Source organism: Colossoma macropomum, unplaced genomic scaffold, assembly GCF_904425465.1.
Source record: "Colossoma macropomum unplaced genomic scaffold, Colossoma_macropomum, whole genome shotgun sequence".
In the NCBI taxonomy this organism is placed as follows: domain Eukaryota; kingdom Metazoa; phylum Chordata; class Actinopteri; order Characiformes; family Serrasalmidae; genus Colossoma; species Colossoma macropomum.
This window is the reverse complement of record NW_023495456.1, coordinates 418,019-429,337: the sequence shown is the minus strand read 5'-3', so window position 1 is coordinate 429,337 and position 11,319 is coordinate 418,019.

Sequence of the window (11,319 nt, the reverse complement as noted above, 5' to 3'; positions counted from 1 at the left end):
TAAAATATTTTAAAAATAAACATATTGTACATTTGTAATTTTGATATGAGCAAATGCATATTTTTCTTCCATATGGGCAGATTTTTTTTATTGTTTTAGAAAAAAAAGTAATTTTTAGAAGTGTCTGTCAGTCAAACTCTCAATATAAATAGCATTATGTGCTCTTTATTTGACCAAACTGGCCTTTTAGATTCTTGAATCATAATCGGCCCTTTATTTAAACAAGATAAATCAGATGAAGGGTGAAGGTAAGAGGCGCCCGTCTGTTCAGCACAGAGTCGTGTATAATTACACTACAGCATTCAGTTCAGGTGTAGCAGCTGCTTTCAGACACAGAGTCAGTGAACTTACCTGCCTCACGTTACTCGCCTCAACACTGCGACACACACTAGACAGAATCTCAATAATAAACTGATTAATTATCGCTGAGTTTCACACAGATAGTTAATTCTGCACTCTTAAAAAAAGATGGATCTTCAAGGGTTCTTTAGTAAAGAGAGTGGTTCTATATAGAACCCTAAACACTAAAGAACTTTTTGCATACTTACATGGTTCTTTGCATCATAAAATGGTTCTCCAGATTGATGGAGAATGTGTTGTATATGGTTCTATATAGCACCAAAAAGAGTTCTTATACTGTTACGATGCCAAGCCTGTAGCAATAGCAGAACCCTTTTAGTGCTTTATAGAACCATTTTGAAAAAGGTTTACAAAAACCATACATTCTTAAAAAATATGGTTCTTCAAGCATAGTAAAGAAAATGGTTATATATAGAACTTTGAGCACTCAAAGAACCCTTCACATTATGTAGATGGTTTTATAGAGCACCAAAAAGGGTTCCTCTATTGTTGCAAGCTTGATATTGTAACAATAGAAGAATGCTTTTTGGTGCTTTTCAAAAAGGGTTCAATATAGAACCAGCTACAGCACATTCTCCATCCATCTAAAGAACCCTGTAGTCATGCGAAGGGTTCTTTGAGTGCTCATAGTTTATATAGTATATATAGAACCATAGTCTATACTAAAGAACCCTTGAAAAACCACCTTTTTTAGAAGTGTGTGTTGAAAATCTAAGATTCCCAATAAACAAACAAACAAACAAACAAATAAATATGGTCAAGTCAAATAATGCTAACCAGTAACTGTGGAAAGTTGGTGAGAAGTACTGAATGTGGTTTAGAGAACATAAAACAGAGGCATAAAAGGGACAAATAGTATTAAAATTCAAATAAAATACCGGCCTCATTCACTAATATCTCCCTAAGTCTGTTCTTAAATGTGTTCTTGAGACAAAGTCTCCGTCAGATTCATGACGTGTTCTTAAAGCGCAGAACTGTTCTCACCTTTGTGCTCTTGAGTGTGTGTAGATTCTGATCTTACCTGAGAACGAATCCCAAATAAGAGAAAATTGGTGAGTCAAAACTGCGTAAGTGTGTTTAAGAAGAAATTTCTTCTTAAGAGTGGTTGGTGAACGAGGCCCAGTGTTAGATTCATAGGTTATAAACAAGGTGTATGTGCAAAACCTCTGGTAAAACCTTTCTTTTAAACAAAGTAAGAAATTATATGGGCCTTTAAACACTTCAGACGTCTGGTTCCTATCACACTCCACTGTAAACAACTCGGTGAGTTTCTCTAGAATAGAGCATTTCACATAAAACCACTCTTTACCTTCACTTACCTATCTAACATTATATTGAAACTTTAAAAATTGGTGGAATTTCCCTTTAACATCAAAGTGAGCTTTGCAGTTTTGCACTGATAGCTTGTGCAAAACAATCCGGATTCTGATTCTGAATCTCTGAGGCTCATTTGCTGTTATATTTGGAATAACTGTAATACTAAAAACTAAAACACAACCAAGATCAATATAAAACTACATGAATGGGCGGAGCTAAACTGATGTAGCCAGAATAGGAGGATAAAGTGACATCATGAAAACAGTGAATTCAAAACATGCTGTTTTTGCAGCTAGTTTGAATATATGGACTGTGGAGTGAACAGTGCACTCTTAAAAATGATGGTTCTTCAAGGGTTCTTAAGTAAAGAAAATGGTTCTATACAGAACCATGAACACGCAAAGAATCTGTTGCATGATTAAAGAGTTCTTTGCATCGTGAAAGGTTATTCAGACTTATGGAGAATGAAGCTAGTTCTATATAGCACCTTTTTGAAAAGGGTTCTTAATATAGCACCAAAAAGGGTTCTGCTATTGTTACAATGTCAAGCTTCTATCAATGGAAGAACACGTTTTGGTTCTATATAGAACAATCTACAGCACATTTTCCATCAATCTGAAGAACGTTTCAGGACGCAAAAACCTATTTATTCATGCAAAGGGTTCTTTGAGTGTTCATGGTTCTATATAGAACCATTTTCTTTACTCAAGAACCATTAAGGAACCATCATTTTTAAGTGTAAAAAAAGTTAGAAAGATTTGTTTTTTCATGATATCACCCCTTTAAACACTTCAGACGTCTGGTTCCTATCACACTCCACTGTAAACAACTCGGTAGGTTTCCCTAGAATGAAGCATTATTCATAAAACCACTCTTTATCCTTCGCTTATCTATCTTACATTATAATGAAAACTTTGAAAATTGGTGGAATTTCCCTTTAACATTAAAGTGAGCTTTGTAGTTTTGCACTGATAGCTTGTGCAAAACTATCCGGATTCTGATTCTGAATCGCTGAGGCTCGTTTGTTGTTATATTTGGAATAATTCTAATACTAAAAACTAAAACACACACACACACGTTGTCAGATGGACAGCGCACTGTTTCAAAGAGGCCTGATGGATCATGGCAGGCCAGACTCTCAGTGTCAGTGTCCACTTAGTACATCCTGAGGTAGACTTGTATAGATTCTGAACAAGGTACAGGCCTTGCTGTGTTCAAAAGAGGAAAAAAAAGAAAATAAAAGAGACCCCGCCCCCAAATCCCTAACACACTAATATATCGCTGCTGTCAGAACAAAACTTTCTATCTCCATTTTTGTCGTTTTTCAGTTTTTAACATAATTTGAAAATGCATGTTGTTCTTTAAATTGTGTGTAAATTTCATGAAGAATGGACCAAAAGAAACAACTCATAATGACTCGGACAAACATCTGGTTCCATTGACTTCCATTAAAAGTAAAGTATGTTTTTTCCTTCTCCTGTAAAGTTACCATTTTGGAGATACAAGGTTTTCCTCCAACAGCAGCGACATCACTAAAGGATATAATAGTAGAGACACAGTAAACACTCAGCTGGAAAACTGTCTCACCAGCATTCTGGTGAATCTGCATGTGCGTGTGTGCATTTCTGCCCAGAAACATGCATTCAGACACACTCCTGCGAGTTTTGTGTGGTTGCTGGAATAAAAAGCAGACGCTGGAGTAGGAGAGCGGTATTTAAAGAGATTTATTCACTAGAAAGCACATAGTGAATAATCACACTAAAACACATTCCTGGTCACAACATTCTTCGCATGCTTTGTCACAATATGTTGAAAATGGAAAACAACAATCAGCTGAAACCCGTGAACCTGGATATAAAGCGCAGAGCCGTGCAGACGAGGCTCCGCAGCGCCGCAGTGAAGCCACCGGCTCACTACAGTCAACATGGCTACATTCTTTGGTCACTCGCACATAAAATACATGTTCGTGTCTTCAGCACTGAATGTGATGCTCACAACATCAATGCCATTAAATCAACAACACAAAGACACACTAAGAGAATAAACTGGGAATCCCAAACCCTGAGAATCACTGGAGAACAAAGTGAAAACAGCATGTAGTGTTAAATAAACTGAAAGACACTCTATATTAGAGATTTTGTATTGGTTTGTATGTGTCTACCAAACGGCTTTGACCCCTTTAATGGTCAGGGCGCACCGGCCGGCCCAAAGTTTAATCACACTACACCGATCAGACATACCATTATGACCACCTCCTTGTTTCTACGCTCATTGTGGATCAGACACAGCAGTGCTGCTGCAGTTTTTAAACACTGTGTCCACTCACTGTCCACTCTATTAGACACTCCTACCTCATCAGTCCACCTTGTAGATGTAAAGTCAGAGACGATAGCTCATCTGCTGCTGCACAGTTTGTGTTGGTCATCCTCTAGTCCTTCATCAGTGGTCACAGGACGCTGCCCACAGGACGCTGTTGGCTGGATATTTTTGGTTGGTGGACTATTCTCAGTCCAGCAGTGACACTGAGGTGTTTAAAAACTCCAGCAGCACTGCTGTGTCTGATCCACTCAGACCAGCGCAACACACACTAACACACCACCACCACGTCAGTGTTACTGCAGTGCTGAGAATGATCCACCACCCAAATAGTACCTGCTCTGTGAGGGTCCATGGGGGTCCTGACCACTGAAGAACAGGGTAAAAGGGGGCTAACAAAGTATCAGAGAAACAGATGGACTATAGTCTGTAACTGTAGAACTACAGAGTGCACCTATATAGTAGGTGGAGCTGATAAAATGGACAATGAGTGTAGAAACAAGGAGGTGGTCAGAATGTTATGCCTGATCGGTGTATTAACTATAACTTAAGAATAGCTCAACCAGTTTTCATTAAAGTCTCTGTAGTTACTGAATAATAAGCCTTGGTATAAAATAAGTCGTACCCACTGCACACAGCAGTTTTAAAATCCACCCAAGGCGTTTCTGAAGCTTTTTATCATTGTGGTCTTTGGTTAAGTGAAGGTCTTCCCATTTCTGAGGGCTGTGGCTGCTTTTGGAGCAGTTATTCTGCTGGGAGTTGTCTGTTCTGGAACAAAAGATAAGAGTTTGTTCATGTAGTTCAGTCATTCAGATGACTCAGAATAGACCTTAAAGGAGAATTTTTTCCCAAGTTCAGTGTTTGAGATGTGAACAGTGTGATTCAGAGTGGTTTGGTGTGAAATGGTTCAGATGTCTTTACAGTGGTGGTGATAGGAACCAGGGGTCACCATGACTACAACACAGATATAGACATTTTATTTACTATCCAGAACCATCAGTGAACCTACACGAGTCTTCTGAGTTTATATGGAATGTTGACGATGGAAAATAGTGGAAAATCTGAAATAATAAGTTTTCTTTGGGGACTATTTTGTCTCACAACACCCTACATGTATCCCTCCACCATGAGTGGATTCTGAAAATTGTGTTTTGACGGAGCTTTTAGAGGTGGATGTCTGGTTCCTATCACCACCACTGTGAACAATTCTGAACTGTGAACAGTTATGATGTATGACAAAAAAGTTTCATAATTTTAGTTTTCATAATTCATTTTTACAAGATTTTCCAGCCTCTCTTTATCCTCTACAATCAAACAGGTTGTTTTTGTTACTGTGCCTTTAAGACTGATATATGTATATGAGCTCTGCTCTGATTGGTTGCTCTGTATTGTGCCTCATTCAAAAAGCAGACCAAGATAAAACAACATGAATGGGTGGAGCTAAACTGCTGTAGCCGGAATAGGAGGGTAAAGTGACATCATAAAAACAAAGAAAATGGTTCTATACAGAACCATGAACACTCAAAGAACCTGTTGCATGATTAAAGGGGTCTTTTGTATCATGAAAGGGTTCTTCAGATTGATGGAGAATGTGCTGTAGCGCTTTTTTGAAAAGGGTTCTACATAGAACCAAAAAGGGTTCTGCTACTGTTACAATGTCAAGCATGTACCAGCAGAAGAACTTTTTGGTGCTATATAGAACCCTTTTCAAAAAAGCGCTACAGCACATTCTCCATCAATCTGAAGAACCCTTTCATGATACAAAAGACCCCTTTAATCATGCAAAGATTTCTTTGAGGCTTCATTGTCACATAGAACCATTTTCTTCACTTAAGAACCCTTAAAGAACTATCTTTTTTAATTGTGCTATGAAAACCTAAACAACCTATGTTTATTAAAAAAGAAGCCAGAAAGATTTTTTTTTTTTCACAATATGGCCCCTTTAAACACTTCAGACGTCTGGTTCCCATCACACTCCATTGTAAACAACTCAGTAAGTTTCTCTAGAACACTGAGAATACCTAGAACACCACTCTTTACCTTTGTTTACCTATCTTACATCATAATGAAAACTTTAAATATTGGTGGAATTCCCCTTTAACATCAAAGTGAGCTTGTGATAGCTTGTGCAAAACTATCCGGATTCTGATTCTGAATCTCTGAGGCTCATTTGCTGTTATATTTGGAATAATTCTAATACTAAAAACTAAAACACACACACACACGTTGTCAGATGGACAGCGCACTGTTTCAGAGAGGCCTGATGGATCACGGCAGGCCAGACTCTCAGTGTCAGTGTCCACTTAGTACATCCTGAGGTAGACTTGTATAGATTCTGAACAAGGTACAGGCCTTGCTATATTCAAAAGAGGAAAAAAAAGAAAATAAAAGAGACCCCGCCCCCCAAAACCCTAACAGACTAATATATCAAGAAAGAATATAATAGTAGAGACACAGTAAACGCTCAGTTGGAACACTGTCTTACCAGCAAGACAATAATTATTGGCTCTCTCGATATGTGAAGCTAACACTTGGCCCATTTGTCCGTACCTAACATGAGACTACTCTACTTCCAGCACCGACCACCATGCAATTCAAGAAAAAAACAGTTATACTATACAAGAATAAGACACAATGAGCTGCTGTGGGTTGTTAATTTAGAAAAAGGGCTGATTTGGCAGTATAAATGTGCAGGTATCTCTTTACATACAGCACTAAAGAGGGAGGCCACCCCTTATTTATTTAATTTACAGTCAAAACAGCCATTAAGTACATTATTCATTTTTCAGATGTTTATGAGCAGATTAGATATCAGCTAATCCACAAAATCAGGAGCTTCCAAAACTAGAAGTTCAAAAACTGGGACCCCTAACAACCACCTGGAAGAGCTGGTCGACACCAAAACTGCCCCCATCAGATAAACAGCTCTTAAAGCTTTCATCTCTGAGAGAGAGGAGAAAATCAAGCTGCTTCAGATCTGAAAACATCCACAGGTGTTTCTGTCCATCCTTCCACTGTGAGAAGACGACTCAGCGCTGTGGGTCTGAAAGGATGTGTAGCTGTCAAGAAGAACCTCACTGAGAAAAGGAGACGGACACATCAAACAAAGAAGCTGAACGATGGACTGACCACCCCCTAGTTCAGACCTCAACACCACTGAATGTGTTTGATTACTTCAGAAAATGATCAACCAGCTTCTAAGACTGAACTGTGGAGGTGTGTCTGCAGATTCTCTGAGGAACTGAAAGTGAATAACGGTGAAGAGTGACTCACTAAACACTCACACAGCTGAGATTAGATTTAGCTGATGAGGCTTCTGTAAAATTCTGTCAAATATACATTTTCTGCTTTTTTCTTGATGCTGAAAAAAGAATAATTTGCACTGTTTTGACTGTAAATGTAATAAATTAAACGTGTCTGACTTTTGCTCAGTGCTGTATATTATAATTGCGACTGTCAGGACTTGATTAAACTCAGTTATTGGATTTAAAACATTCTCAATGAATTTTTGGCACTCTGCATGATGATAATGCATATTTCAAATTCTCCTAGTGCTCCATCATACAGTGAGAAACAGCCTGATGGACACTTATATTATTTCATAGCAGAGTTTTGATCTATTTCTTAATGAAGCCTTCAAATCATCCTAGTTTATTAATTTTCCAGTCACGTATTTCGGAATCCTGAGAATTAAATAAGGAAAAAAAATAGATAACTGATTACTAACAAAGCTAATGATGACAGCCATAATCATATTATCATATTAGTGTAGCCTATGGCAGATTATCAATACAGATGCTACAGACGCTGTAAGTCAATCAGGGCTTTAAATCTAGCGACAACAAAGGCCATCAGAACCTGAGTTAGACTTTGGGCAAATGATTTTCTACCAAACTGACAAAGCTTTGGATTTAAGCTCCTCCCACTTCATAAAGCTCATGTGTATAACTTTCCCTGAGACGGACTCAAGCACATCCTCAACACCCTGAACTGCAGTCAAGGCAATCAGTGGACTAAAGCCATTTCAAACCATTCACATTCACTGGTTCGCAATGAATGCAAATTAAATATGGCTCCTGCAGCCTTTTCATTGCATTGTTTTTGGCATAGATTAAATATAAAGAAGATTCTCTATTTCCCTTTAATCAAAAGATGCTTGTATCTACATCAAATATTGCCCCAAAGAATATATTCAACGGCTACCAACATGGCTCAAACTAGGGCTGAACGATTTTGGAAAAATATGTAATTGCAATTTTTCTGACCAATATTGTGATTATGATTTAAGTTGTGAATGTTTTCTATAAACTGAGGTATTTTATACGGCATTTCTTGGCTAAGAAGACCAGTTATCCTTTTTTTGGCTTGAGGCTTGAAAGCCTAACTCAGTGCGCCAGCCTGCCAGTTATACGTGGTTGTGATGTCACAGCAGACAAATGTTTGGCTGCTTCTGATTCGTCAAATTCACCTAAAAGCAGTTCACAAGCTCCATGCGGTTAGGATAAATTTCCCTAAAATAAACCTTGCAACGTATCAACATTCACACTTAAAAAAAAAAAGATGGTTCTTCAAGGGTTCTTTAGTAATAACAATGGTTCTGTATAGAACCATGAACACTCAAAGAACCCTTCAGATCTTCAGACTGATGGAGAATATGTTGTATATGGTTCTACATGGCACCACAAGATTGACATCATAATAATAGAAGTCCTTTTTTGTGCTAAATAGAACCCTTTTCAAAAAGGTTCTATATAGAACGATATACAGCACATTCTCCATCAATCTCAAGAACACTTTCAGGATGCAAAGAACCCTTTGATCATGCAAAGTGTTCTTTGAGTGTTCATGGTGCTATTTAGAACCATTTTCTTTACAAAAGAACCCTTGAAGAACCATCACTTGAGTGTTGTTAATAATAGACTACAAGACTATAATAAAAATTGCAGCTCTTGCAATTTGAAAATCGCATGCTTTCAAACTGCGATTTCGATTTAAAAACAATGTTAAAAAAAACCCAAACGTAAACTGTGACGGAGAGTGAATAAATGTCCACCGAGTCAACATAATTACTCTAACTGAGGTTCACTTGTGAGCTACAAATAAATAATCACGGTTTACAAAGATTACAAATTCAAATTTACATCAAAACATAGATAAGTTCACCTGAGTCAGCTCGGGTCAAACTCACTGTTCACTCTTAAACTGGAAAAATAAAACAATCAAAGAGGAAAAAAATCAAACCATGTGCTATTGCTCTGGCTCTCTGAAATAAAAGAAAAGTACGACTGCCCTGATTTGCTGGAAGGGGAGCCGTAAAATACAATCATTCAGCATTAAATTATAAACACTATTACACCACGGCTTTCTCAGACGCAACGACCAGCGACAGTGCAATCAGTTTCCCAAAATGAGCAGCACCATTATTAGAGGAATGTAGTCAGCCTAATCTCTGTCTCTGCATCTGTAGCGTTAGCCTCTCCAGGCCAGATGTGATCTCGTAACACGAACATCTGTGGACTATGAACAAATGTGGGCTAAATGTGGCTGGGAACGTAGACTTATTAGGGTTGGAACAAACTGACCACCTGTTTCAATACCAGTTATAACATGCCTTAGCTGCCTGGCCTGGTCATTTCTCCTCCATGATGCCGCATTAAGGAGTTAGATGAGCCCTCCAAGGGTTGAGGAACATTTTATAAGCCATAAGGAGGAGCTGTTAATAAGCCAGAGCAATAAACTGCTTTGAAATGGTTACTATTTCAAAAATATAACATTTGCTTCAGCAACTGCCCATTGGCTTCTATCGTAAGCAGTCAGCAGATACAGGGAAGCATCAAAATTATTGTCTGTGTTAATATCTTGCGGCATGGGACTAATTTTCAGCGTTGTGCGTGGGACCGGGCGGGAAATCAGCCCACTGCAGGTGGGAGCGGGACGAAGCACGCATGCAGAGAAATCCCGCAAATGAATGGACAGCCTAAATAAAGTAGGACGATCACTAAATCATTTATAAACAACATAAGATGATAACAGTAAAACAGTTAAAATTAATGTTGTTCTAAAGAGCCCAGCAAAACACCAAAAATAACCGCTCTGTGGTTTAATTCCTGCTCTGTGTTTACTGGGAATAAATGCCGTTTGGTGAAGTTACTCACAGTGAGTCTGATGGCTGGGACTGTTATTTCAGCAGAGAATAATGTATTTGTAAATAGACTGTGTCAGATATTGGATGTCAGTTCGCCTTGACTGAGCTGTGCGGGCGGGAGCGGGACAAATGATTCTCATTCTCACAGACCTCTAGTTTGTGCTAATCGACTGTATGCTACAGATACAGCAGATGGAGATTAGGTTGAAAAAGAGTGAGATTCTCTAATCTTACAGCAGGGCTGGGCGATATAACGTCTATATCGTGATGCTGGCATATTGTGATCATGCTTTACAGTTTTAGTGCTAGTATTAGCAACATGTTTGATACATAATTAGCATTATATACATATAATCCCCATAAAGTAGCAGTGTCCCTGATGCCAAGCAGTTTGTTTTGGGGCTTTTAATTTTTTTTTGTACTTTATTCACGACATACAAGACCTGTCTGTTAACGGTAATGTATGTTATTCACTGGGTGCTTAAGATTGTTTTGAAACTCTTTAAGCGTACAGTAACAGCACTAAGAAATGTCATCTCATTAAATGTATTAATGCCCATTTATATATCATCTGCTGATATTTAATATGGTATCATATTTGGAAAACATCACGATATTGGATTTTATTAATATCGCCCAGCGCTATATGTAATAACTGTGCCTTGTTTGGTAATCCAGGCCATGTGGTTGTATTCCATGCATACCTCCTTCGTCTATTCTCCAAAAATCATTTAACAGCAATGCTAACATGAAGAACGATCTGTGAAGTTCTTAGCTAAACACCCTGATAAACAAAACGACAATTTCAATAAAATAAAAATTTCAATAAAATTGTTCTAAGAAAAGTTGTTACCATCCTGGCTTATTGCGAGTTGTAAACATAACAGGCTTTGATTGTTTCGTTACAAATCTAAGACACTTTACTAGCTAAAGCAGAAAATTAGAGCATGTAAATGAAAAATGTCACCCAAAATGAATCATTTGAATCACTGAATCAGTGAATCAACCAAACAAGAATAATACGTCCGAATCCCAGGGTGTTAAAAACACAATGAGAAGGCAAAAAACAGCAGTAACAATCTTCAGCACTTAAAAACGAATCTCTCACGTCAGATACGATGCTGTGTGAGTGAGAGATGACATTCATTTATGCTGTTGGCAAAAAACCAAAACAAAACAAG